Genomic DNA, 19197 nt, shown 5'->3' with positions numbered 1-19197 from the left:
GTGTGTGTGTGTGTGTGTGTGTGTGTGTGTGTGTGTGTGTGCGCCTTGCAATGGAATGGTGTTCTGTCCAGGGCTGGCTCCCACCTGAACCCTGAGTTGCAGGGATGAGCTCTGGCCACTCATGACTCTGACCTGGAATAGCAGTTGGAAAATGAATGAGTGAATTGAATGAATACAAATTATTGTCAAAAATTTGTCAAGTGTGTGATAATCATACAAATGTTTGGCAATAAAGGATATGGCATAAAAGTGCTCAGTGAGCCTGCCATGTTTGTTATTGTTTATTTTTTAACTACGTGGATGTGCTGTTATAATTTTTACTTTCCAAAGAGGTGGTGGGTCCTTCATTTGACTCACCACTGATTCACCAAAAGTTAAATAATTCTCTTACTTGTTTTTATTGATGTTTCTTAAATGTTGTATAGCTCCCATTTATTTCAATGATTAATATTGAAAGTGCCCTGGATCTTTGTTCAGAAATTGTTTTTGTGACCAGAAATATGTGGCAGGAACTTAACTCTTGCTTATATCAATTAGCCTATGGTGAAACTAGTTTTGTTATATGTCATTTTACTTAAAGTCACAGTTTCTAAGAATCTATTAGTGATGCTAAGTGAGAATTTACTATATATATGTGTGTGTATATTATTTTTCGGCAGATGTTGCCAAATAGTTTTCTGAAGTAGCTAAATCAATTTCTACTCTCCTTCACAGTATATGAAAATTTCAATTATTTTACATCCTTGCTAACACTTGGTATTGTCTGTGTTTCATTTTTGCCATTTTGGTGGGTGTATTACTTTTCTATAGCTATATATAATAAACTACCACAAACTTCGATGCTTAAAACAATACACACTTATTATATCACAGTTTCTGTGCATTAACTGGATCCTCTTTTCAGAGTCTTCTAAAACTACCATAAAGATGTTGGCAAGGCTGTGTTCTCATCTGGAGGCTTGATTGGGCCAGAATTTGCTCCATGTTTATTCAGGTTGCTGACAGAGTTTACTTCCTTCCTGCTGTATGATTGATGTTCTTAGCTTTTTTTGTGGGCCATTGGCAGGAAGCTGAGTTCAGCTCCCAGAAGCTGCCCACAGTTTGCAAAGAGGTGGTGGGTCCTTGATGTGACCCACCACCACTAAACTGCCATCAGTCACTGATTCACCAAAAGTTAGTTAAATAATTCTCTTACTTATTTTTATTAATTTTTCTTAAATGTATGTATAGCTCCCATATATTTCAGTGTTTAATATTGAAAGTATCTTGGGTCTTTATTTAGAAATTTAGTGATATTTTTGTGACCAGAAATATGTGGCATCTGTGCCACCTTCAATGCCTTGCCACATAGACTTCCTTAAAATGCCTGCTCACTTCATCAAGCTTACAAGAGTCTCTAGCTCCAGTATGCTAATACAGAGTCTTATATAAGATTACACTAAATAGGAGTGACATCCCATCGTCTTTGCCATATTCTATCAGTTAGAGGCACATCACAAGTCCTGCCTGTAGTTAAGGCGAGGCAATTACACAAAGGCATAAGCACCAGGAGATGGGGCTCATTGGGGGTCATCTTGGATCCTGTCTGACACAGTGAGCATATTGTAGTATTGCACTGTAATCTTAATTTATATTGAAAGACCATTTTTTCTTCATAACTAATCAAAGAAGAAAATAGTGTTTACTTAGGAGGAGGAAATTATTTTTTCCTCCATCTTGTTAATTAAATTCCCTCCTTTTTGCTTTGCTAGTCTGGATATAGGCCCAAAGTTCAGGTTTCTGCTTTCCCGTCCCAGATAAAGTCTAGCTTACATAAAGGTTTAACATTCTGCCAGCTCAAGTATCTGTGCCATTTTAATTGGACACAAAGGACAGAGACCTGAGTCATAGCAAGAAGTAGTCCAGAGATTTTGGGTACATTTCTGAAATATAAGGAATTCTTATTCAGTTGCCTGGAAATATGACTTGGCCTCTTCTTTCTTGCTTACTTCCTCTAAATGCATGAAACATCACTCTGCACTATTAAGCAATGGCAATTTTACCCTAGGGGCAACGGCACTTGGGGGGGTGAATGTGGAGGTCTCTGAGGTTTATCACTTTTCTTAACTTTCTAAAGTGGTTGGAACCTTCCCCAGAAGGAAGTTACTGAGTAACTATTAAGCATCCTATGGTTAATATGTTTAATGAATCACACATTATGATGGAATCTTCCATGTTGATCATGAAGAAAAAAGGGGATCCTTATTTCTTCAATATTAAGAATCCTAAAAGTAACCCAGCTAGATAAGAACTGCATTTTTAAATGTTTATTCACTGTAGAAAATACTGTTGGCCAGGTGCAGTGGCTCACACAGTAATCTCAGCACTTTGAGAGGCTGAGGTGGGAAGATTACTTGAGCTCAGGAGTTCAAGACCAGCCTGGGCAACAGGGTGAAACCCCGACTCTACAAAAAATACAAGAATTAGCTGGTCCCAACTATTTGGGAGGTTGAAATAAGAGGATCACTTAAGCCCAGGAGGTCAAGGCTGTAGTAAGCTGTGATCGCACACACCACTGTACTTTGGCCTAGGCAACAGAGCAGTATTAAGTCCCCATCAAGTCCCTGTCTCAAGAAAAAAAGAGAGAGAGAGAGAATATTGTCATAGATTAAATAATACAACCAATTGTAATACTACACAATAAAGTGAGAGTTTTTAAACCAAATAATCCCAAGGTGACTTAAGAAAATAATTGTTTGCGCACTCAATGCTTTCCTTTTTTTTTTAATTGTACTTTAGGTTCTGGGGTACATGTGCAGATCATGCAGGATTGTTGCATAGGTACATACATGGCAAGGTGGTTTGCTGCCTTCATCCCCCCATCACCTATATCTTGTATTTCTCCCGTTGTTATCCCTCCCCACCCCCAGCTGTCCCTCCCGATCCCTCCCCAACACATCACAGTGTGTGATGCTCCCCTCCCTGGGTCCACATGTTCTAATTGTTCAACACCCACCTATGAGTGATAACATGCGGTGTTTGGTTTTCTGTTCTTGTGTCAGTTTGCTGAGAATGATGGTTTCCAGGTTCATCCTTGTCCCTACAAAGGACATGAACTCATCATTGTTTGTGGCTGCATAGTATTCCATGGTGTATATGTGCCACGTTTTCTTTATCCAGGCTATCATTGATGGACATTTGGGTTGGTTCCAGGTCTTTGCTATTGTAAACAGTGCCGCAATGAACATACATGTGCATATGTCTTTATAATAGAACAATTTATAATTCTTTGGGTATATACCCAGTAATGGGATTGCTGGGTCAAATGGTATTTCTATTTCTAGATCCTTTAGGAATTGCCATACTGTCTTCCACAATGGTTGCACTAATTTGCACACCCACCAACAGTGTAAAAATGTTCCTATTTCTCCACATCCTCTCCAGCATCTGTTGTCTCCAGATTTTTTAATGATCACCATTCTAACTGGTGTGAGATGGTATCTCAATGTGGTTTTGATTTGCATTTCTCTTTTTTTTTTTTTGAGACGGAGTTTCACTCATGTTAGCCAGGCTGGAGTGCAATGGCGCGATCTCCGCTCATCGCAACCTCTGCCTCCTGGGTTCAGGCAATTCTCCTGCCTCAGCCTCCTGAGTAGCTGGGATTACAGGCACGCACCACCATGCCCAGCTAATTTTCTGTATTTTTAGTAGAGACGGGGTTTCACCATGTTGACCAGGATGGTCTCGATCTCTTGACCTCGTGATCCACCCGCCTCGGCCTCCCAAAGTGCTGGGATTACAGGCTTGAGCCACCGCGCCCGGCCTGATTTGCATTTCTCTAATGACCAGTGATGATGAGCATTTTTTCATATGTTTATTGGCCTCATAGATGTCTTCTTTTGTAAAGTGTCTGTTCATATCCTTCGCCCACTTTTGAATGGGTTTGTTTGTTTTTTTCTTATAAACCTGTTTTAGTTCTTTGTAGATTCTGGATATTAGAACTTTGTCAGATGGGTAGATTGCAAAAATTTTTTCCCATTCTGTTGGTTGTTGGTTCACTCTAATGATTGTTTCCTTTGCTGTGCAGAAGCTCTGGAGTTTAATTACATCTCATATGTCTATTTTGGCTTTTGTTGCCATTGCTGTTGGTGTTTTAGCCATGAAGTCCTTGCCTATGCCTATGTCCTGAATGGTTTTGCATAGGTTTCCTTCTAGGTTTTTTATGGTGTTAGACGGGAATCCTTTCCCCATTGCTTATTTTTTTCACGTTTGCCAAAGATCAGATGATTGCAGATGTGTGATGTTGCTTCTGAGGCCTCTGTTCTGTTCCATTGGTCTATGTCTCTGTTTTGGTACCAGTACCATGCTGTTTTGATTACTGTGGCCTTATAGTATAGTTCAAAGTCAGGCAGCAGGATGCCTCCAGCTTTGTTCTTTTTGCTTAGGATTGTTTAGGCGATGCAGGCTCTCTTTTGGTTCCATATGAAGTTTGGAGTGGTTTTTTCCAGCTCTGTGAAGAAGGTCAATGGTAGCTTGATGGGGATAGCATCGATTCTATAAATTACTTTGAGCAGTATGGCCATTTTCACGATGTTGATTCTTCCTAACCAAGAGCATGGAATGTTTTTCCACCTGTTTTTGTCCTCTCTTATTTCATTGAGCAGTGGTTTGTTGTTCTCCTTGAAGAGGTCCTTTACATCGTTTGTTAGTTGTATTCCTAGGCATTTTATTCTCTTTGTAGCAATTGTGAATGGGAGTTCGCTTTTGATTTGGCTCTCTGTTTGTCTGCTATTGGTGTATAGAAATGCTTGTGATTTCTGCACATTGATTTTGTATCCTGAGACTTTGCTGAAGTTGCTTATCAGTTTCAGGAGATTTTAGGCTGAAATGATGGGGTCTTCTAAACATACAATCATGTCATCTGCAAATAGAGTCAATGCTTCCTATGTCTAGAAAACATAAAAGCTGCTCTCTATATATATTTATCAAAGATATGCATATATTTTTATATATTTACCAAAAAGGGTCCTCTTAGGGAGATACATACATATTTAAATGTAAATATTTAGATATATATATATATATATACACACACACACATATATATATACACACATATATATATATATACATATAAGAATCTTTTAAATTTTTGATAAATTTATTAACAGAAATGTATAGAAGGAAATTGACGTTGTGGAAAATACATTCTCAAATATAGCAATATATCCATAGAAGAGTGATTGTATCTAACAGGGAATGTCACAAGAATAATTCCACCTGAAGCTGTCTTTGAGTCATCTTTATAATAAGACTAAAAAGAAATTTATTCAGATTTGAATCCCCTGGCAAGGAAGTGCAAAATATATGCCAAAATATTCAGAACTCTGAAAGAAACACCTGAAAATTATTTATAATGAATAACCTTCAGCTATCATAAGCAGTAAATTTGAATTTCTGCTGAATATGGAAAATTATTAGTCCTTAAATCTGATTTTAGAAGCAAAAGTCATAGGCAACAAACTGACACAAATCCATGCAACAAACTGAAGGAGTAATAAGTGATGATCAAGTTCTATTGTATTTATGAAAACTCAGGCAGTCAGTCCATTCTACATTACCTATTTTCAGCATTTCTTTATGCTCCTTTGATAAAAGTTCCTTGGAAATAATTTTTCAACATGCATTTGTTCTATTCTGTTGGGTATGCCCAAAGCTAAAATTTTCCGTTGAAATAACACTCTTAAACAAGACTATAGTGATAGAGCTAACAATTTTCAATTAACTGGAAAAAGAAAGTTATATCCCTGGAGAGTTAGAAAAATACCAAATAAGCAACTATAAATTTCTCTTTTAAAATAATGATGATTTTCATTAACTCTGGCATGGTATACTATGAGCTCTGGCATCATGATATGGTGACAGAAAATGGGGCCTAGAAATTTGAATGTCTTCACTTTCTAGTTTAAGGCAAACTAATGTAAATCACTCAATATGCCAGGAGTATATATATTTTCTTTCATTTATTTTATAATATATATGTATTCTCAAATCTTCTTAAGGATTTTGCAAGATGATATCATTACCAATATACTAAATATTATCATCTCTATTTGCTAAAACAAACAAACAAAACAACTAAAGCTTGAAAGCCCCAGGGTCACATAGCCAGTCAGTGATAGAGCTAGAATCCAAACCCGGCTGTGTGTGGTTCTAAACCACATTGCTTTCCACTGCTAAGAAATCTCTTTATTTCATTGTTTTGTCAGGTGACATTCCTGATGTGGTCATTCTTCCCCCCCTTGACTTATTGTTACTAAAACCTCCTGTGATTGGTTCAAATCAATGAGCACAAATACTAACATTGTTAAAGTGCAAGCAGGGTGAATACCTATCCACAAGGTTCTTGAGGCTGGGCTGTGCCAGAAGACATCTGGACGGGTGCTAGTCGGGCTTTGCAAGTGCTCTGCCATTCAGCTCTAACTTCTCTAATTTCTGTTAAAATTTAGTGGATACCAGGTCTGTCACCAGTCCTGAGAGCAATGTCAACACTTGGTCTAGCCTCTCTCAACACTTTTTCTTCCCCCTTCCATTGCTTCTCAAACCAATGTGCAAAATCTAGGCAAGCAGTTTGATGATGATGTGCCAAGGTGTAGTTTTCTTTGTATTATTAAGGCTTTGGATTCACTAAGATTCCCTGTTTCTCTTAATTAAAAAAACATTGTGTGAGTATATAGAAGGTATATATATTTATGAATTCCATGAGTTATTTTGATCCAGGCATGCAATGCATAATAATCTTTTTAAAATTGTTTTTCTTTTCTTAATTAAAAAAATTGTGTGGGTATGTAGGAGGCATATATATTTATGAATTCCATGAGATATTTTGATCCAGGCACGCAATGCGTTAACGATCCCATCAGGGTATGTGGTATGTCCATCACCTCAAGCATTTATACTTTGTTTTACAAACAATCCAATCATACTCTTTCAGTTATTTTTAAATGTACAATTACATTATTTTTGACCATCGTCACCCTGTTGCACTAGCAAATACTATGTTTTATTTATTACTGAGATGCTTAAATAATACTTTTTACTAGTTGCAGAAATTGTGCAATGGTTATTTCTCTATGTTTTACTACTGCCACAGTCCCCCTCTTTCCTCCTTATGGGACTCCAATTACAGTTATGTTAGGGTTTCTGGCTTACTCTCATGTGATTCTTATATTTTCTTCTGTTATCCTGCCTATCTTTGTGCTCTATTTTGAATATTTTCTATTAACTTGTCTTGGTGAGTTCAGTACTTTTGTCATTTGCCATATACTCTACATTAAAATAAAAAACAACAAACAACTTTATCGAGATGTAATTCACATACCATAAAATTCACCCATTTGAAGTGAAATCAGTTAGGGGGAGAATGCAGTTTGAGAAGAGGGTCCAGGAACAAGCCACAGTCACATGCATATCTGAGAAGGCTGGATTAGCAAGTGGGTCCTGCCCAGAAACACATTCCTGCTCCTATGTGCAGAGTCCATGTTTCTTGTACACTTCCTGGTACATTCACCTTACTGGGCTTTTTGTTTCTGGACAAAGCTTGCTTTAAACTTAAATCTATCCCTACCTCTGCCTTGCATTTCAACACAAGATACTTTTTTTTCCCCAGATCTCTCTCCCCACAAGGATCTTAGGTGACAAGGGAAACTAGTAACTGATTCACTTAATGTATTAATATAATGTGTTATACATTACACATTAATATATATGTTGTTCTGGCTGTTTAGAATGCACCAGAAGATTCCTGGAGATGAAATACCATAACCTATATTTTCTCAAGGAAAGATTCGTGGACCATTTCTTAAGGAGTGCATGTAAAAATGCACATGTCTGGGCGTCATGCCAGATCTACTGAATCAGAATGTCTTGAAATGAGGCTCCAAATCTGAGCTTTTACAAGCTCTCCCCAGCTAGTTCTTATGGACCTTAGTGTTTGAAAACCAAAGATTTAACTCGTCAATATAAATCTCAAATCTATGGACTTCAAGCGCAGGTCAGATGGGCACAATGGAATTTCGGAAGTCTCTGAGAGTTTCAGCTGTGCCACTCAGACTACACTACCATGCCACCACCAGTTTCAACATCAAGCAAAACCAACTGAGTTTTAAGTAAATGAATATTTTTATAATACATGCATAAAATTCAACTGTATATGGACTCCTGGGGGAGAGATGTGGAAGCAAATGAAAATAGTCCTTAATATTTGAGTGGTAGAAAGGATTGCAGGACCAGACTTCTATTCTGGGCCAAAACAGATAGAGAAAGTAGTTTGGAAATGATTAATTTAAAAGGATACATCCACTTTGAGGCTCAGCTGAGAGCACTGACGGAGTGGCTGGAGAGCATCATCACACAATATGAGTAGGGCTGGCCAAGGCTCTTGTCAGCCTTGAGCTTCCAAAGTGTTTTCTACACGGCTCCTTCATTCTGTGTTTAATGCTATCGGCCTAGAATTCCCTTAAGGGAAATTAAAACTAATCTTAGCATGACATGAGGGCTATCTCTCGTATTGCTGACCTTTAGTTAAATAAATATGTTCAAAATGTGTGTGGGGAGTGGTTGCATGTGATTGGAAAGGCTTTAAGAAAGGCAAGATAATGTGTCTACTAGGTACTTTGTTCAGACTCTAAAAATCTAGGCTAGTTAGTTTGTGTTATTGGTCTTTTTTGGTAATCTGCCTCTTTGCTTCTGGTGTCCTGGTGACGTGGCTCTGCAATTTCTTTTTGTTTGTTTGAGACAGGGTCTTGTTCTGTTGCCCAGGCTGGAGTGCAGTGGCACAATCTCAGTTCACTGCAACCTCCGTCTTCTAGGTTTCAGCAATTCTCCTGCCTCAGCCTTCCTAGAAGCTGGGCTTATAGGCACGTGGCACCATGCCTGGCTAATTTTTGTAGTTTTAGTAAAGACAGGTTTCACCACGTTGGCCAGACTGGTCTTGAACTCGTGAGCTCAGGTTTTCTCCCTGCCTCAGCCTTCCAAAGTGCTGGGATTCCTGGTATAAGCCATAATGCCTAGCTGGCTCTGCAATTTCTAGATAGACAACTCTGGTACATTCATTGTTGGTAATCTAGCAGTGAGAAAATAATGGAAAGCTACTATTACTATAATATTTTTCATAATTTATTTTTTAAATCATGGTCTATATAGTACAAACACTGAAATGTGTAAGAGAATACTTCAAACCCCTTAGGAAAAAAATAGGATAATATATTTATGACCTCAGGATTGAAAGGAATTTCAATGAGGCACAAAAAGCCTAACTGATAAAGGAAAGGCCTAATAAATTAGATCCCATCAAAATTTAAAACTTCAGCATAATAAAAGACACTATAAACAAAATTAGGCCGGGCGCAGTGGCTCATGCCTATAATCCCAGCACTTTGGGAGGCTGAGGCAGACAGATCACAAGGTCAGGAGATTGAGACCATCCTGGCCAACATGGTGAAACCCTGTCTCTACTAAAAACACAAAAAAATTAGCTGGGCATGGTAGCACATGCCTGTAGTCCCAGCTACTTGGGAGGCTGAGGCAGGAGAATTGCTTGCACCTAGGAGATGAAGATTGCAGTGAGCCAAGATCGCACCACTGCACTATAGCCTGGGTCTGCGTGGCAGTGCAAGACTCCATCTCAAAAAAATAAATAAATAAAGTTAAAGGCAAGTTAAAAAGTTAAATCCTGGGCTTGGGCGGCAATGCAAGACTCCGTCTCAAAAAAGAAAAAAGTTAAAGACAAGTAGGCAAGTGATAGATTGGGAGAAGATATTTGTGACACATAGTACAAAGGTTTAGTATCCAGAATATACAAAGATAGCATACAATTCAATAAGAAAAAGAAGAAGAACCTGACAGAAGACACACAAAGGCATTCTCATTGTTCAACTCCCACTCATGAGTGAGAACATGCGGTGTTTGGTTTTCTGTTCCTGTATTAGTTTGCTGAGAATCATGGTTTCCAGCTTCATCTATGTCCCTGCAAAGGACATGAACTCATTCTTTTTTATGGCTGCCGAGTACTGGGAGGGAAACATCACACACTGGGGCCTGTTGCAGGGTGGGGAGCTAGGGGAGGAATAGCATTAGGAGAAATATCTAATGTACATGAAGGGTTGATGGGTGCAGCAAATCACCATGACACGTGTGTACCTATGTAACAAACCTGTACGTTCTGCACATGTATCCCAGAACTTAAAGTGTAATAAGAAAAGAAAATGCACAAACGCAGTTAGCAGGCAATTCACAGAATGCAAAATTCAAATGACCCATAAACCTATGAAAAAGTGACTAGATTCACTAATATTGATAGAAATGCAATAAAAGCCATAAGATACCACTTCTCATTCATCAAAGGAGGAAACATAAAAATATCTGAATGGACTGGACGTTGCAAACTACTGAAACCAACCACAGTTACTTTAAGCAGAAAACAAAGGTATGAAATTCTACCAGGTAACAGTTACTGACTGCTGACTGTGGGCAGCCACAGTTTCAAGTACTTTACAGATATTTGCTCATTTATTCCTCACAAAAGCCATATGATAGATGCAATTATTTTCCCCTTATAATAGAGGAGGAAGCAGAGTCTCTGAGAGGTTTATTTGCCCAGGGTTATGGAGCTAGTCTATCAAGAAACAATGGGTTCCACATAGGCATTCCGTTTCCAGAGTTCTCCCTCTTTAGAGCTGCATTCAACTATCTATTAGAAAACTCACAGGGTCTATGGGAAGACCAGGAACCACACCCCAAATCACATCATTCAACACCACTGACACTCCACAACTGTCAGAAATCCTGACTAATGACCACTATTTGTGTCACCAATACCAGCACCAATACCAGAATGTTGCTTCTGGAATCCCTTGTCTCTGAGTCCTCTGAAGAATGGATGCAGCTACTGCTAAGAGTGGCTTCCAGGGAGCACCTGCTTCCTGTTAAGTCACTGGCTTTCCATTCATGATCTGATTTGGGTGCATCTGATTGGTAAAGCCTAGGGAGGGTGGGAAGGAGAATATCTCGTGTCTGTAGTGGAAGGTGGGGACTCAGAGATTCTCCAGATATGGAAAGGATAGTAAGGGTGCTGGGTAGCCAAAACAAATGACAAATATTTACTACGCTGACTGCTATGAGCTGAACAGGAGGCAGAAAGACAAGGACCCTGTGGTAGAGCTGTAAGTGGTACAGCTGATGCACAGAGTATTTTGGTAATATCTAGTACAACTTAAAATGTACCAGCCTCACAGTATGTATTTCTAGAAAAACTCCAGCACATGTGCACAAGAAGATATGTAAAAGATGCCAACTGCAGCAGTGTTTAAAATAGCATACTATTAGAAGCAGCCTAACTTCCCATCGGCGAGTAAGTAAATTGTGTTATGTAATTGCCTACTGAAAAATTACACAATTTATGCATTTAGAAAAGAGACTTTCTTTCTTCCCTTTTTTTTGTTTTTAAAGACAATATCTCACTCTGTCACCCACACTGGAGTGGAGCGGTGCTGTCCTAGCTCACTGCAGCCTCAAACTCTTGGGCTCAAGCGATCCTTCCACCTCAGCCTCGAGTCACTGGGACTACAAGCATAGGCCACTATGCCTAGATACTTGAAAAAGTTTATTTAGGGACATAGGTCTTGCTATGTTACCCAGGCTGTTCTTGAACTCCTGACCTCAGGCAATCCTCCTGCCTTATTCCTTTAAAGTGCTGGGATTACAAGCATGAGCCACAGAGCCCAGCCCAAGACTTAATTCTTTTATAAAGGGCTGCAGCCTGCAGGGTAGCCATGCTGACAGGCTGGGTGTAGCCTCTGACAGAGATTGTTAGAAGGCACTTCAAAGGAGGAGGGATTGGGTGGGAGCTTTATGCCAAACAGGTTGGCTAAACATACGTATTCAACAGACTATAGGAGGAACTATGAACCTTCACAAGGGGGATCCTGACACACATGTACCGAACAAATATGCATGTTACATGAGTCCCATGTTCACTTTGGGGGGGAGGCTTAACATTAAACTGCATTATGATTAGGGCCTATATGTCAAAAGGTGAAGCAGGGACACATGGCACTCAAGTGAAGAGACTCTATAAACCAGCCAGAACCAGTCCGTGGTCAGTGATTTCTTAGGAGAAAGTTACTGAAATCAATCTTTTGTCCAATCAAAGCTATAGTTATGGCTTGTGGAACAAGGAGTCAATTAGTCAGTGTCTGGCAGTGAATGAGCTGCAATTTTTGTTTGTTTGTTTGTTTTTTTAGAGACAAGGTCTTAACTATACTACCAGACTAGAGTGCAGTGACTCAATCATAGCTCACTGCAGCCTCGAACTCTTGGCCTCAAGTGATCCTCCCACCTAAGCCTTTTAAAGCACTGACTGGGATTACAGGCATGAGTCACCATGTCCACCCCTGCTATTGTTTTAATATTGCTTATCTCGAGGCCAGTGCTTGTTTAGCTGCTAAAGAAAAAGAAAAACCCTGTGGCAGTTAGAACACAGTGTATTCTTAAGTGTGGTGTTGGGGTTGGGGTTGGGTTGCCAACGTGGCCTTAGCGCCTGTATAATTTGGTATCTTATTGCCAGAGTCTGTTCTGTCAGTCTTATGATCTCTATTTTAACATTAATGCTGGTCAGCTGTTGCGTCTAAATTGCAAAACGGAGGGGGTATAATGAGGCGTGTTGGACCTCCTGTCCCATCATGGCTGGCAACTCAGTTTTTAAGGTTTCTCTGGGGTCCCCTTGGCAAAGAGGGAATCCGTTCTGACAGCTGGGGGGAGCTTAGGATTTTATTTTTAGTAATTGGTGCAGCTGATATGGAAAGTATTTTGGTAATATTTAGTACAACTTAAAACATTCCCGCCTTACAGTATGTATTTCTAGAGAAACACCAACACATGTGCCCAGGAAGGTATGTAAAATATGCCAACTGCAGCAGTGTTTAAAATAGCATACTATTAGAAATGACCTAACTTCCCATCAGGGAATATGTAAATTGTGCGATGGAATGAAATATTTTACAGCAGTTAAAATGAATGACGTAGATCTACACGGTTGTCCTTAATAACATGATGGTGAATTTAAAAGTTTCAGAAATGGGAGATACCATATGAGAGCACTTACATAAATTAAAAACAAACAAAAAGAGCACAAAAATGACACATCACATTCATGATCATTGACGTAGGAGTTGCCTCTCGGAAGGAAGAGAGAAGATTGGGACAGGGGAGGGAGACGAAGGAAGTTTTAGCTTCATTTGAAATATTTTATTTCCTTTATCAAATTTGAAAGACAGAAGCAAAATGTTAAAATGTCAACAGGATTTGTTGATTTTTGATGATGAGTACATGGAAGTTTGTCAATTATTTTTCTGTATATTTATGATTTTCTAAAGAAAGTGAAAAAGTCATGGTTATTTAACTATATATTTGAGATTTGGGTTCCAGCTAATTTGATCCAGTTTTTCCAGAACTGTTTTATTCTGTTTTGTAAGCTTTGGACAAGTAAAGAGCACAACTTTTTTTTATTAATACTAAAGCTATATAATTCATATAAAAGTAGTATCCCATTTTGATGACTACAGAGATTTGTTCATTTTCTAGGATATTTAATATTAAAGGTTCAGATATAATCTTTCTTGAAGGTATAGTCTATATTTAACTATTTGTTCTTTGTATAATTTGCCAAAAGTGAGTTATCTGTTGCCTTCTGGCTAATGAAGATAGAATTCATCTGGTTGTAGAGTAAAATCATTTTTCTTTAATGAATGAAAGAAAAAAAAACACTTTTAGACTTGGTTTTATTTCAATTGCAAGAGTATTAAAACCAAACATTATTTCATTGAAGTATTTAAGCAGCAGAAAATGGAGAATATTTGCTTCTAAAATATGTGTTCAGAATATCCTTGCATCTGCAGCGTTAAAGACAGATGTTGAGATACTTATCACCTCCCTGGGTATTCTATTTTATTGACCAAGTTCTTTGAAGAATTTGACATTTCAGTAGGATCAACAGTCTCTAATGTGGAGAAAATTTAGTGAATTCCTACTAGATTTGGAACAAACAATATGCTGTATATGTAATCACTTAAGGTTCCTCAGGAAAGCTGACATAAATAACCATTAGATTCCACTTGAAGATTAACCTATTAATAGATTTTCAGAACCGCAGAGATGTGAGGAAATAAATCTAATCTTTCTGACAGAGGCTCAGATTACCAAACAAGTATCAGCTTTGATATAGGAAGTGATTACAGTTTATGGCTCAAACTTTTTGCAAAGAAAATATAAAATAATCATATACCTATCCACACTGGTAAAGAGATATTTTCACAGATTTTAAACATGTCTTCAAATTATATTGAAGGGGCCACATCGGACATGGAGAGCAAGTGTTCTCTATTTCCATGATTGTCACCTCTAGATTTAATTGTATTAGTTGATCCTAGTTAAACAAGTTAAACATTAAGAAATCATTTAGAGGAATGATAGTGAAAAGCTGGAAAACAAAGATTAAGAGCTACAACTTACACTAACTCTCTTCTGGAAGGTTTATAAAACAAGATTAATAGTTATCAGCTTCAGATAGCATGGTACCATAAAGGATAATTAAAACTGGTATTTGGTGGCATTAAAGATATATTGGAATGGTAAACAGTGATTATCATTCTGTTCATGATAACAGTAATATCCTGCAGTGATTACCTCTGGAGGACAGGAAGAGGAGGCTAAAGGGGAGGGCATATATCATTTGTTTGATAATATTCTGTTTGACCTTGTTAATAGGAACATAGGTATTTGTTGTGATATCGTTTATGTATTTTGTCTGGAATGTTTCATAATCATTTTTAAAAGAAAGAAGCATTTTGAAGTCCAAGAATTGTGCTATTCTGGATGTCATACTTGAGGAGAGATTTAGACAAACTAGAGAGTGTTTAAAAAATAATGATCCAAATACTTATGAGCCTGGAAATCCTGATATAAGAAAAAGTTGAATAACCCTGCCCCCACCCCCCGCCCCAGAGGTTTAGCCAGAGAAGACTTGGAGGTGAAGGGATTAATTTGGCACAGTAAGAGGACAAAAATATTTGAGTAATAGTGGTAAGTGAAAAGGTGTAGATTTATTCTATGTGACCACAAAAAGTTAAAACATACACACACACACACGATTTAGTGGAATCTGTATGAAGAAGAGTGATCCAAAGATGAAATGGCTGACATCTCCATACTGGTCATGTAAAAGCCTGTCTCAGAGGACTCTCTGATGTGACTGTCATAGAAGAAATCCAAGCAAAGTTGAACTACTTCAGATTTTTTCAACACAACTACTTTTTTTTTGAAATGGTCAACTATATAAATTTTTCATTTGATCAACACCTTCCTTGCTGGGGAAGCTGTTCAAAGAATTGGTCAAGCTAGTCATTCCCACAATACTGAGGATCTGACAATGTGACTTAACCACCATTAAGGTACATAATGCCTGAGGACAAATGTCAAGATCTCAGAGAAAATGCTGGTCTAGACAAATTATATTATTCAAAGGGGTTGTTGGAAGATATATATTTAGATAGAAGCTAGAGAACAAAATTAACTGAGTTGCTGATCAGAATGAATGACCTAAGACTAAGTCTAAAAAGTTTCAGCCGTATAAGCCAATGGGCTTTTGTTCATCTCATGCCTGGTTACGCAGCTAACTTGAGCCCATTTAAAGGACTCATGATGGGTGAAGTAACTGTTCTGGAGAAATAAACAGAACTTCATTTCCATCATTAAGGAGCAGAATGGCTTTGTTAAACAGCTAACACAATATTTTATGGCATTCATAAACATTGACCTCGGTTCAAATCCAACATCCTCAAATTACCATCTGTGTGACCTTAGAAAAAAATACGTATTTTGAGTCATAATTGCTTTACCTGCAGAATAGAAATATTAATTTTATATATCTCTTACATTAAATGAGAAAATGTTTATAAGTATACAGAAATCTATCAGCTTGCTTCCTGGTGCATAGTAAATGCTCAATATATGGGCTCAAAACTGGGATGGGGCAGTAAGAAGGGAGAATTACCTTTATTTATTGCTGCATTCTCAATGCCTGGTATGTTCTAGGTATTCAAACAATATTTGAAAAATAAATTAGTACTAAGACTATGAACAAAGGTCCATAGATGTGATTCAGGCAATTAAGCACCAAGAGATAGAATATGGACAAAATAACAGTGGTTGGTGCTGTATTGGACCAGAAATGGGAGAGGTAATGCAGAAAAATAAATGTGTCATTCCTGAAAGAGGGCTTCTCACTTATGAGATGCAGTTCTGGCTGGGGGAAAAACTAAGGTTAAAAATGAAGGGTGATGATGTTGCAGACACATTTGCATTGGTGAGCAAGTTCAGCAGTTCTTTGGCCCATGACAGATATGGCAGAGAGGGCTGTGTTGGAGGATTTCAAATCAAATGAGTGGACACCAAAAATCCTGGTAGACTGCATTACAAATTTCAAATGGTTTTTATGTATTAGGCCTATTTGGTCTGGATATAGAGCTCATCAACACTCCATAACTCAACGACTATCCCTGTGTAGAACTGGATTTCTGCTGGGCACTACTGCCATGGCACATCATCTTCCCTAGCTACGCTGGTGTCAGAGGATTTCCCAAGAATGCAGCTTTCTTCTGTCCACTGACATTCTGGTTTTCAGAGGAAGGTCCTGCAGGTCTCTTTGCCCAGCGTGTAATGCACATATTAGCTTAGGTTGTCCATTCCAAGTGTCATGAACTGAGTCTACAGGTTTCCCTCCGCTATTCATGGTTGCCTAGGAGCACCATGTAGGGTTGCGGGCTTAGGAAGATCACCACATTTCAAAGGTGGCTGTGATACCTAATACCACTTGTTCTCATATACAGTAGAGTAATTGGCCTAGGCTGTAATTACCTTCTAGAAAAAATCATAAAGAACGAAGGCTACCCAAACTTGGGTCTGCTTCTGAAAGAATATGCTTTCCTACTGTGATATTTGAGGTATCATTAAGGTTAATGAAGAACGAGGTCGGGTCTGAGTAAGTAAGGTTTGGAACTGAGATGAACAAGATTTTCAATAACTGTGAGGCTACAGTCATGTCTGTGTGCCAGGAAAACTTTTTTTCCACATAAAGCTTTCAAGAATAGTCTTGTTGCATGTATAAGAATCATCTGGAGGGCTTTACGGTCCCCTGCCACCAAGATTTCTGATTCAGTAGGTTTGTGATGGGGCCAAAAAATGTGATTTTCTAACAAGCTCCTAGATAATGATGCTAGTCTGAGGAATACATTGAGAATCACTGGGTTAGAGAAATGAAAGATAAATGACCAGAAAACCCCAGAAACCATCTGTAACTAAAATAGTTTTGGAATAACTTGGAGTTCTTGATTTTGTAGGCCACTTTCATATTAAAATTGTCGTCATTTTCTTTGACATCATTGGATTGTCTTCCACATTCTCAGATTTGGCCAGGAGATGGGACTATGATAAGCAGCCCATGAATCAAGAGTTTATTGGAGGTCATGTGCATAAGGAAATCTTTCCCACTGGGAGCGATGGCTTATGCCTGTAATCTCAGCACCTTGGGAGGCTGAGGTAGGAGGACTGCTTGAGCCCAGGGGTTTGAAACCAGCCTGAGCAAGATGAGACCCCCCCGCTCTGTCCCTACAAAAATTAAGAAATTAATCAAATGTGGTGGTGTGCACATGCAGTCCCAGCTGCTACTCAGGAGGCTGTGGTGGGAGGATCGCTTGAGCCTGGGAACAAAAGACTACAGTGAGCCATGGCTGCATCACTGCACTCCAGTCTGGGTGACAGTGCAAGACCCTGTTGCAAAAAAAAAAGAAAAAGAAAAAGAAATCTTCCCATCTAGAAAGTCATGAAGTCATGGAACATCCCATTTATGCCTCATTAGATGATGACAGGGATATTGGACAAGCTGAAAATTACCATTAAATACCTGAACGGGTTGAGACGTTTCTCTGAAACCATTGTTACTTATTACCCTTTTTGTTTTGCCCAAAGTTGTAGATTTTCTGAAAGTCTTACTTTGTCAAGCCCAAAGTTTTATGGAACTGGTCGGTAATAGGGATTAATTTGTGAGAGTATCTAGTTGTCTTGAACAGTAAGGATGTTAGCCCACAGTAATTTTAACAGAACCCTAAGGTACTATGGGAAGTTGTAGAGGGGCGGAGGGACTACCACCACAACGGGTGCCTTTGAACTTGCAGAAGGCCTTGGTTCTGAGCAATAAGAGTGATTATGTCTGCTGCTGAGACCCAGGTGCTAAATCAGGTGAGTTCAGCTGCCTACTTTATTTCACTACAGAGAAGGGGATCCCCTCCCTCTTTGTGGCAAATTTACATAGCTTTTAGAGAAAAGGGGAGGGATGAAGTGGAGACAAAGAAAGCCTAAGCAGTGCTGGTGGCAGAATTTTGTGGAAAGAGAATATGGGAAACAGGGGTCTTCAGTGGCTTATTTTACAAATATTTATGTGACAGGCTGTTTTCTAGAAGCTAAGAAAAAAGCCAAAGTCTCTGCTCTCAAGTGGCTAACATTTTCAGGTGGAAAGGGCTGAGGAAAATGAATAAAGGTAATGAATAAAGAACTCCATTAGTCTCTTGATATCTTGACAGGCTTTCTAATACTAAGCCCAACAGAGGGTGGTTATTCATTTGTATAGTAGTGGCACTAGGTCAAGTGTGCACCCAAGTTGCTTGAACAAGGGCATGATCCATGAAGCTATGCAATGATCATGAATTTATCATCCTTTACCTGAAGGTAGGAGGGAGCCTGTTTTAAATCAATTGAAACAAAAACATCTCCTTTTTCCAAGGGATTCAAATATGGATATGGGAAGCAGGGATAGAGTGTTGGACAGAGCCAGAGTGGAGGAGCATGGTGCCAGAAAGCCAATATTATCACTGTGTCCAAGAGCTGTAATACATGTCCAGCATGAAAGATCAGAATTGGAAGTAAAAATCAAGAGCAGAGCTGGGGAGGTTGTGAAGGAAGATGACAATAAAGATTTGTGTGTGGGAATGAATACATTGGGGTATGTTCTGGATGAATGCCAGAGACAAAAGCAAATAGCCAAGGCTAATTTTTATATGCTTTTAGTGCATTCTTACTTGGGCGGGGAGGATTCCTGTAAGGTGGTCA

The sequence above is a fragment of the Cebus imitator genome, unplaced genomic scaffold (assembly GCF_001604975.1).
Source record: "Cebus imitator isolate Cc_AM_T3 unplaced genomic scaffold, Cebus_imitator-1.0 Scaffold467, whole genome shotgun sequence".
NCBI lineage: Eukaryota > Metazoa > Chordata > Mammalia > Primates > Cebidae > Cebus > Cebus imitator.
Note: the sequence above shows the minus strand (reverse complement) of the source record.